A 10,389-nucleotide genomic window follows, 5' to 3' on the forward strand; every position below is an offset into this window, starting at 1 on the left:
AGATGGACATTTTGGACAGTTTCAGAGGTTGCTGTCGAGTCGGAATGTTGGCTCTGGAATACGTTGGAAAGATGGATGGTGGCGATTGAAGAAATTCGTGAAATATACATTGATCCCGTATGGTTACAGGCAACAAAGTTGGACGATGCGGCAGTATTCATCCAGGTGTTGGGTGGCTATATGTTTGTTGTGGAGGAAACCCTGGATGTGCATGCCCTTGGTGGAGTAGGAGTTGGATTTAAAGTGTTTGGCCACAGGGCAATAAGGTTTTTAGTGCATGTATCTCAGAGATGATCTCTGAAACGTTCTGCAAGTAAGCGTTCTGATTGCTTCAGTTGGAGGGTAAGCACAGCGAGAGCAACGGACAGAGTATATGATGTGTGTGGAAGTGAAGTTATATCTCTGTCGGTTGTGGAAGGATCCTTCGAGGCCTTGGACTGTGGTGAGTAGGGAGGTGTAGGTGGAGGCTTTGTAATTTGTCCGTTGGCAAGGAAAGATGCTGGGAGTGAATGTTGGGTTGGCAAGTGAAGATGCTGGGAGCGGAAGGTTGGTTGATGGGGATCTTGGACAATAAGGAGGAGTACTCCAGCGAATTGCCCCTGTGGAGCGCATCTACGGGTGGGGCGAGAAATATATTTAGAGTGACGTGGTCTGTTTGAAGCTAGTGGAAATGGTCGAGGATGACACGTTTTTTTGTTGGTTGTTTGGCCAGAACGTGAGGACCAGGGGTGCTCTGTGCTTGCTGTGATTGGATGGATGCGCTTCAAGGGCAGATGCACAAAGGAGGAGGATATGGACTCGAGGGAGTCTTTGACCAAAAGGGTGGGGAAATTGCTTTGCGTTGAGTCTGTCAACGGAAACGAAGACGGATAGGTACAGGAAAGAGAGGGATGTGTGCGAGATCATCCAGCTGAACTTGTGGCCAGGGAATAAATTGTTATTAAAATTCATCAACTTTTCAAATTTCTCGAGGGAGCACGATGTGGGGTTGTTGCGGAGGAAATAGCTGAGAATGGTGCCGGTGCAGCTGCGGAAAACACACTGTTCCCCCTTCTTCAGGAAGAAGCAGGCACATCTGGGAACAATGCTGGTGTCCCTGGATACCCATCAAACCAGCAGATCAAGTGGTACAATGATAGATTTGCGCACCAATCTCCACATAGCTGTAGTCAGGCATCAACTTACGGACACCTTTTCCTACTGCCCACTCAATCACGAGTTCAACGGCCAACACCAAACTTTCGTGTATTAGACCATCCACAATCGCATCACCGTGGGGATATCCGAAACTCAGCCTCATACCTCATCGTCCGGGAACAACACCCTGATCAGTTCTATCTACGACCCAAAATTCACAAACCGGACTGCCCTGGTTGATCAAATGTCTCACCCAGCTCCTTTTCCAAAGAACGTACGCCAGAATACCTTGGCAACCTTCTGTCCAGCTTGTTCTAGGATCTCCCCACATATGTTCGGTGTGCCACCTAATCCACCCACCGCCTCCATGACTTTCGTTTCTCTGGCTCCCAAACTTGATCTTCACACATTCTTCTCCCATGACAAACGCGTCCCAGCCCTCCATTTCGTCGTGAACGGATGACCCAAATCGCATACTTCCACTGAAACATTCGTCTGATTGGCTGAACTGGATCTCACCCTCAACAAAATCTCCTTTCAATTCTCCCATTTCCTCCAGAGAAAATAGGTAACCATGAGCATCCGAATAAGCCCCAGCTGTGCATTCTCCGTCCTCTGGTGCATGGAGGAGAACATCCTCCGCAGATACACTGACAACAATCTCCTCCATTTCGTCCCCTTCATCAATGACTCTATCGGCGCCAGCTCATGCTCCTGCAAGCAACATGAACAGTTCATCAACTTCACCAATACCTTTTACCCTGACCTCAATTTAACTGGACCGTCTGGGGAACCTCTCTCCCCTTCCTGGACCTCTGCATCTTCATTTCCGTTAACAAACACAAAACAGACATCGACTTCAAACCCACTGCCTCCCACAGCTAACTGGACGGCACCTCGCCCCACCTTGGCCTCTGTGAAAACGCTATCCATTCCTTCCAATTTATCTCATGCATCTTAACATAGGAGGATTAATTCGACCAAAGAAAATTCCCCATGGCCTCCTTCTTCATGACTGCAATTTCCCCTCCCTCTGGTTGACGATGCTCTCCAGTGCATCTCCTCCATTTCGCTCACTTCTGTCCTTAAACCCTGCCTTTTCAATCGGAACAAGGACATCCTCCCCGCTCCTTAACTTGCACCGCACCAATACCACATTCAAGTTTACATCTTCAGCTGTGTCGGCCACCTGTGATATATTTCACTTTCCACCGCTACCTGCAATCCACAGAGATTACAGCCACTGAGACTCCCTTGTGCGGGCCACAGCATCCAGCACCACATCGTCCACACCTGGCACCTTTCCTTGACACCTTAGAAGGAGGAAAACTTGCGCCTACACATTCAAACTCACCGCCATCCATAGCCCTAAATGATCCTTTCGCATCTGGACAGAGATTTAGCTTTGCTTCCAAACACATCACCTGTTGTGTCCATTGGTTTTGGTGTGGCATCCTCGATATTGGAGCGACGGGGCGGCTACTGGTGGCATTTCTGAGAACATCTCCAAGAAACATGGACTAAAGAATCTCACCGTCGTGTGTCAGAACACTTTAACTCACCCTCCCAAACGTCAAAAACATGCAAGTCCTGGACCTCCTCCACCGTAAGACTCTGGGCTGCCGATGCATGGAGGAAGAATGCCTCAAACCGCGCCCATGGGACCCTCCAACCACAAGGGATCGATGCAGATTTCACCGGTTTCTTCACTTGCCACCCATCCCACTCGCCACCCAATTCCAGAGCCAACCTTGAAACTCAGCTCCACCTGCTTGAACTGTCGTAACTCTCCATTTTCCTTCCCACAAATTTGCTCCACCCTGCTTTCCGAACAATCTCCATCATCGCCAAACTCTATCTGAAAATCGCATTCCCAGTTCCCTTCCCGATCATCACCCATGTATCTTTCAGTCCCCTTGGGCCACCCCCTCATTCGTGATGAAGGGCTGTTGCTCAAAAGTTAAGCTCTCCTTCACTTCACATGCTGCCTTTGTTTTCCAGCACCACACTTTTCGACACGGGGTATATTCTGACAATAACTGTGCGTGATATAATCTGAGCATGAGAGTGTTTGCCATTGATTGTGTGTGCGTAATTGTGTGTGTGCGCGCGCGCATGTGTGTGTGTGTAACAGAGAGTTCGAGAAAGAGAGAGAATTTCTTTGCGCATTTGGGAAAGCATCTGAAAGGGTTTATGTGAGTGATAGTGGGCGTATGCATTTTTGCAAGAGTGAGAATCTATGAGAGAGATTGCGCCTGTGTCTGTCTGATATGCTGTCATCTTATATTAAATACATTGAATCTCTCGATGCAGAACTCTGGTCCAAATATTCACGGTCTATTAATCAAATACCGCCAACTCCTGCTGAGTATTTCAGGTGATCCTTCGACATTTACTGGTCGAAAATTAGATCCATAGCCACGAGGATAAGAAGCAGCAAAGCAATCCACTTCGTCTCCGGTAGTGACTGTATAGACAGTGTAATGTAGACTGGTCTAACATAACTTTACACTTCACCATATATACCAAGGGGAGTAAGGAAGAATTAACAATCCATCTAGCAACAACATGGATCAGGAAACAGTTCAGGACTATAAGTGAAGAGTACAACACCGTTTAGAAAATGGATAAGGACGTTTAGTACTTACGGGGGACACTGACAGCAGCAAGTATTGGGTAGTAAATCCTCTCAAAATCCTGAATTATTCTTTTGATGTAGAAGGCCCCATTAATCCATGAAAATGCGTCGATGTATCCTTCAATAATATATGGATAGAAATCATTGAAATTCATGACGCGTTATCTGCCAGTAGTTGAAGGATTATTCTGTGCAGTTGAGCCAGGAATCCTTTTATGGAGCAGATAGCAAGTCCCTGAGAGACTTTGCTCATTAATTGTGGAGCAGAAATTAATTCACCATCAACAGCTGCGTTCCGTTTTTAGGATTGTTTATGCCATGTACCGTCACTGAGCAAGTGACTTCAGTTCTCCCGAGGAATCCAGATGTCTTTTTTTGTGTGAAACTCAAATGAGCTTGTCAAACTAAACTGAGAAAATTACAGAGTTATGAGTCACTCTTTGTGGCTGGCTGAACCGAGAGCAAGAGGCCAGGTCTGTTGGAATACAATGTACTTAAGCAAAATAATTTTCTGTTTTACACTGTGTATTGAAATGGGGAAAATATTATTTTTAAACATTAAAGATGATTCAAAGGATACTTGCACGTTTGGGAAATAAGTCACCTCAGGCTCATTGCTGACATCATGAGTGAGAAGTGCACCCAATTCCTGTGTATCGAGAACCAATTTAGGGAACTGCAGGTGTACATCCGGTCATTCAGAAGGCGGGGGCAGTAATTGTGTGGAGTTACAGTGAGGTAGTTACTTCACAGCCACAGGAAGATGTTAGATAGGTTACCGTCAGGAGTAAGGAAGGGAACTATTCAGGAGGGCAGGGATGTTTTGTGGTGATTCGCCGCAACAAGTATAATATTTTGGATACTCCTGGTGGAAAGACGAACCAGGCAGAAGTCATGCAGAAGTGGTCGCTGGTGCAGAGTCTATTCATACTGCTCAGTGGGGAAGGGGAAAAGGAGCAGAGCTTTAGTCATTGGTGAGTCGATAGTCAGGATAATTGATAGGCGGTTTTGTGGGAAAGAGAGTAACACACGATTGGTTTGTTGCCACGCAGTTGACAAGGTTCTTGATGTGCATGGCTTAGAAAGGGTTAACACTGGGAATTTGTTTCTATTAGATCCCCTCTCACCCTTCTAAAGTCCAATGTATACGATCCCAGGATCCTCAGCCTGACATCATATGTTCGACCTACCAATCGAGGGATCATCCGTGTGAAACTCCGGTGGAAATGCTACAGTGCAAGTACGTCCTTCGTGAGGTTTGGGGCCCAAAACTCGACACAGTATTCTAAACGTGTCCTAATCAGACCTTCATGAAGTCTCAGTTGCGCATCTTCCCTTTTACATTCCAAAGCTCTTGAGAAAAATAACAAAATTACATTTGCTTCCTTATCCACTACAGGTGAAGCTGGATGAACGTCGGGTCATTCAAAAGGCGGAGGCAGTTATTGTATGGAATTACAGGGAGGTTGTTACTCCACTTCCACGCAAGGAAGGTAGATGGGTTACCGTCCAGAGTTAGGAAAGGAACGATTAGGCTGTGCAGGGATCTTCTGTGGAGATTCGCTGAAAAAAAGCATACCATTTTGGATACTGATGAGGGAACGACTAACAAGGAGTAAGTAATGGGGTAGAGGTTGCTGCATCAGAGTTTATCCCTGCTGCTCAGTAGGGAAGGGGAAGAGAAGCAGAGCTTTTGTCATTGGGGAGTCATTGCCAGGAGAACAGAGAGGAGTTTTGTGGGGACTAGAGTAACTCACGATTGGGTTGTTGCCTCCCAGGTGCCAAGGTTCGCGATGTCGCTGATCGTGTTTTCGGGATCCTTGAGGGAGAATGGAAGCAGACCCAAGTCGTTGTCCATGTCGGCATCAACAAAACAGGTAGGAAGATAGGAGTCCAACGAAGGGAAAAATACAGGGAGATAGGTTGGAAGCTTAGAGCGAGAACAAACAGTGTTATTATCTCTGGTTTGTTGCCCGTGGCACATGTCAGTGAAGCGAGGAATACAGAACGAGTGGAGCTGAATGCGTGACTGCAAAAATGGTGCAGGAGCAAATGTTTTTGATTTTACATAATTGAAGCTCTTTCTTGGGAAGATGGGTTCTCTACAAACAGGATGTTCTTCATCTGTATCAGAGGGGTACCAATATCCTTATTCGGAAATTTGCTTCTGCTCCTTGGGTGGTGGAGGTCGTTCAAACAATGCAACAGTGGGATGTGAACATGAATTGTCGTTCCAGCAGACAGAAGGTTGATGGTAGTGAGGTCTGGGATAGGTTTACAAGGTCGCAAGAGGTTACTGGCAACCAAGATGTTGGTTTGAAATGTGTGTACTTCAATGCCAGGAGCATCCATGAGACCAAATGACACAGGAGTAGAAGTAAGGCCATTCGTCCTATCGAGTCCACCGCGCTATTCAACTATGGCGGGTGAGCATTTCAACGGCACTTACCTCCATTTTCCCCCATCCTGCGAGTTTAGGAATTTATCAATCTCTGCCTTGATCAATCTCACGACGCTCCGTAGTACAGAATTTCGCATCTCCACCACTCTGGCTGAAGAAATGTCTCCTCATTTACGTTTTAAATTGAACCCCACTAATTATCAGGCTGTGCCCACGGTTACAAGTAGTCTCGTCTGACTTTCTATAAGATCTGTTCTCAACCTTCCAAATTCCAACGAGTATGATCCCAGGATCCTCAGCCTTTCATCATATGTTAGGCCTACCATTCCAGGCATCATCCGTGTGAAACTCTCCTGGACATGCTCCAGTCCCACTACATCCTTCCTGAGATGTGGGACACAAAACTCGACATAGTATTCGAAATGGGTCCGAACTGGAGCATTATAAAGTCTCAGTGACACGTCTTTCGTTTTGCATCACAACTTCCTTCAGAAAAATGACAACAATTACATTTGCTTTCTTCATCACCAACTCAACTTGCAAGTCAAACTTTAGAGAAACCTGGAGTCGCACTCCCCGTTAGATGTGTACTTTGGCTTTCGGAATTTTCTCATCGTTTAGAAAGTCATCTGTCCCTTCATCCCTTTTATCCGAAGTGCAAGACATCGCTTTTGGTCTGGCATTAGGTGGGTGATTTTGCATCATGGGTTAGTTCCTAGGATTTCGATCTTGTGATCATTGCAGAAACATGATTCGAGGAGGGACAGGAATGGTTTTTGTAGATTCCCGTATTTAGATGTGTCAGCAAGAAGAGAGAAGATGGCAAATGGGGGTGTGGCATTGTTAATCAAGTATAGCATTACAGCAGCTGAGAGATCGGTTGTGGACAAAGCTACTGACGTAATTTGTGATGACACTAGAAACCAGAAAGGATGGGTCACATATTGGCAGGTTCCTACTGTTCCAGTGATATAGAAAGGATAACTAAGATGATTCTCAATATCCACAGATCCAAACCAGGGAGGAGATTGCAGAGACTTTGGCTTCTATAGTCATGACATGATTATTGACAGGAGTATCGCCACAGTATAGAGGATGGTAAATGTTGTTCCCTTGTTTAAGTACGGGATTCGGGACAACCTTGACATTAATAGGCCACTGAGCCTTACATCCGTTGAGGGTACGATGTTGTAAAAAATATAAGCGATAGAAACTTTAATCATCTGGAAATGAATAATTTGTTTATGTCTCATCAACACGGTTTTGTGAATGGTGGGTCGTGCTTCATTAACATTACTAATTTCTTCGACGACGTGAAAGTACAGATGGATGAAGGTAAAGCGATGCTATGGTATACATAGACTTCAGTAAGGCGTGTAATAAGGTTCCACACGATGGCATTTTGCACAAAACATGACGGTTCGTAATTGAAGGTGATTGAGCGGTTTGAAGCAGAAATTGGCTAGCTGAAAGAAGAAAAATGGGTGGTGATTGGTGGGAAATGTTCATCCTGGATTTCAGTTACCAGTGGCGTGCCACCGGGATCTTTTTTGAGCCCACTGCTGTTTATCGTTTTTATAAATGATCTGGATGTGGGTTTAGAAATAAGGGTTAATAAATTTGAGGATGGCACTAATGTAGACACTGTTGCAGATAGTGATGCAGCATTGTGTGGTTTACAATGGGTCATACATACCTTGCAGAGCTGTGCTGAGAAATGGCAAATGGAGGTGAATGCGGAAATTTATGGGGTGGTTCAATTCAGAAGAAATAACAGGAATGCAGAATACTGGGCTAATGATAAATTTCTTAGCAGTGACGGTCAACAGAGACATCTCGGTGTCCTAATACATAAATCCGAGTAAATGGCCACCCTAGTTGTTCGAGTTGTGGAGAATGCAACTGGTCTGTTAGCGTTTAGTGGTAGCGGGGTTGGGTTTAGGAGCCACGTGATCATGCTTCAGCTCGACCAGATAATGGTAAGGCCGCTCCTGGAGTATTGTGTACACTTCTGGTCACTGCATTATTAAAAAAAAGGGCAAGATTTGGAATAGGTTTCAGAGGAGATGTACTGGAATGCTGTCAGGTAAAGAAGGAATTTCTTACGAGGGAACTGAAGTTGTTTTCCTTGGAGAGACGTTTGAGAGGTGACTTAATCGAAATATATATGATAATCTGAGCATTAGATAGAGTGGACAGTGAGAGCCATTTTACTCGAATAATGAAGGCTAACACAAGGATACATTATTTTCAATTGAGAGGTGATAGATTTAGGACAGTTATTCTGGATATTTTCTCCAATCATAGAGTAGTAGTAGCATGGAACGGCCTGCCTGAAACAATAACAGACACGCCGACATTGATAACATTTAAATGGTTGCTGGGCATACATTTGGAAAATAGTGGAATAGTGTAGGTTATGTGGGCATCAGATTATTTTCAAAGGTCAGCCTAACATCGAATGCCTAAGGGCCTGGATTGTGATGTAACGTTCTACATTCCACGTTCTGTGTTCATTGTAAGCACTGTTTACAAAGCTTTTGTCTGAACAATCGGGTGGCGAGAGACAGACGAGCCTCAGCTAGGGATAATGTGAAATATGCTAAACTCTATCAAGTTAGTAGACATGATGATCTATAGGACAGGTGCAGGCCAATGCACCTATCATTTCAGCACCGGTAACCATCATTAGAACATTTTGATTCTCATTTTGCTGAACTCGGCATTTAACCACGCATGGCTTGATATTATGCGTGCTCATCTAAATACTTCTTTCAAACTATGAAGACTTCCACCTTGAGCAACATTCCACTCGTGCTTTCCATATTGTAACTACTCTCTAAGTGAAGAAAGCCTCAAATCTCCTCTACATCGCTTGACCTTGACTTTAAATCGGTGCCACCTGTTCTTTGTAACCTCCCAGAAGGAAGAAAATTTCTTCCTGTCCACCCCATTCATGCAGCTGATAACTTTATATATCTCAATCACTTCCCATCTCTGTCTGCTCTCCTGTCATTCAACCAACCTGAGTTTGTGTAATCGCTCTTCATAACTGAACCTTTTCTGGTAAATTCCCACTTCTCCCTCCAAATCATCATTCACCCTTGGTAGTGGAATGACATCACTCCGTGATGTGGATTCTGGAACGTACGCGATGCTCTAGTTGTGGCCAAACCAACGTTGAATGCTGTTCTAGGACGCAATCCCGATATTTCGATTAACAAATGTATTTACACCATGTGCCTTCTTAATAATTTTATCGAGGAATCCTGACATATTATATAACAGGTCGCACGTTGGCTCAGTCGTTACCACGGCTACAAGTATCATCAGGGACCTGGGCTTGATTTGAAAACTGAGACGACTGTCTGTGAGGAGTTTGCACGTTATCCACGTTTATGAGTGGGTTTCAGCCTGGTGGTCCTGTTTCCATCCACAGACAAAAGATGTATAGCTTATGAAGAATTGCCCATAGTGTTCAAGGATGTGCATTTTGTGTGCGATCGCCAGGGAAATTAAGTATTTCAGGAATAAGGGGTGGATCTGGGTGGGATGCTCTTTTCGGGTTGGTGTGTGTTTGTTGGGACCAATGGGCTGTTGCCATACTGTCGGGATTCCCAAGTGGACAAACACTTTAAGGTTCCTCTGTTCCTCGGTGCGGGTCAGAGTTTGATTGTTCGCCATGTATGCTATCTTCTCGTTTGTCCTGACAAAGCACATCACCTGGCATATCTCCAGGTTGAAATCCATTTCCCTCTGATCATCTATCTGCGTCTTCCTGCAAGCTATGACTATCCTCCTCACTATTTATCACGACAACATTTTATTTGCGTGTGAAATGATTAATCACACATCTGATTGTCTTCCAACAACGATGCATTTGGCTCTTAGGTCGATAAATCGCTTGGAGAGAGGGCTGTTGGACCGAATACATCACAACTCTACAAGATCGAAACTTTTCTTTAGTTGATGCCTGTATAAAACATGGAGATAGACAGTTCATTTCCCATAATCATTTACTCTGAGGCTTTTAATGAGAATGGCCTTTCCAGTTTCGAACTAGGCAATATGTATCATCTGCAAATAATTCAAAGAACCCAAAAGAATGAAGGTCAAGAAACAATACAATGAGTAAAAAAAGTCATTGCCAGTAATGCTTATGGCGCGGTGTCAGATAATTATTTTTCGAGTTTTCCCTATGCCTATAACATCA

This window comes from Hemiscyllium ocellatum (assembly GCF_020745735.1).
Source record: "Hemiscyllium ocellatum isolate sHemOce1 chromosome 41 unlocalized genomic scaffold, sHemOce1.pat.X.cur. SUPER_41_unloc_5, whole genome shotgun sequence".
Classification (NCBI taxonomy): domain Eukaryota; kingdom Metazoa; phylum Chordata; class Chondrichthyes; order Orectolobiformes; family Hemiscylliidae; genus Hemiscyllium; species Hemiscyllium ocellatum.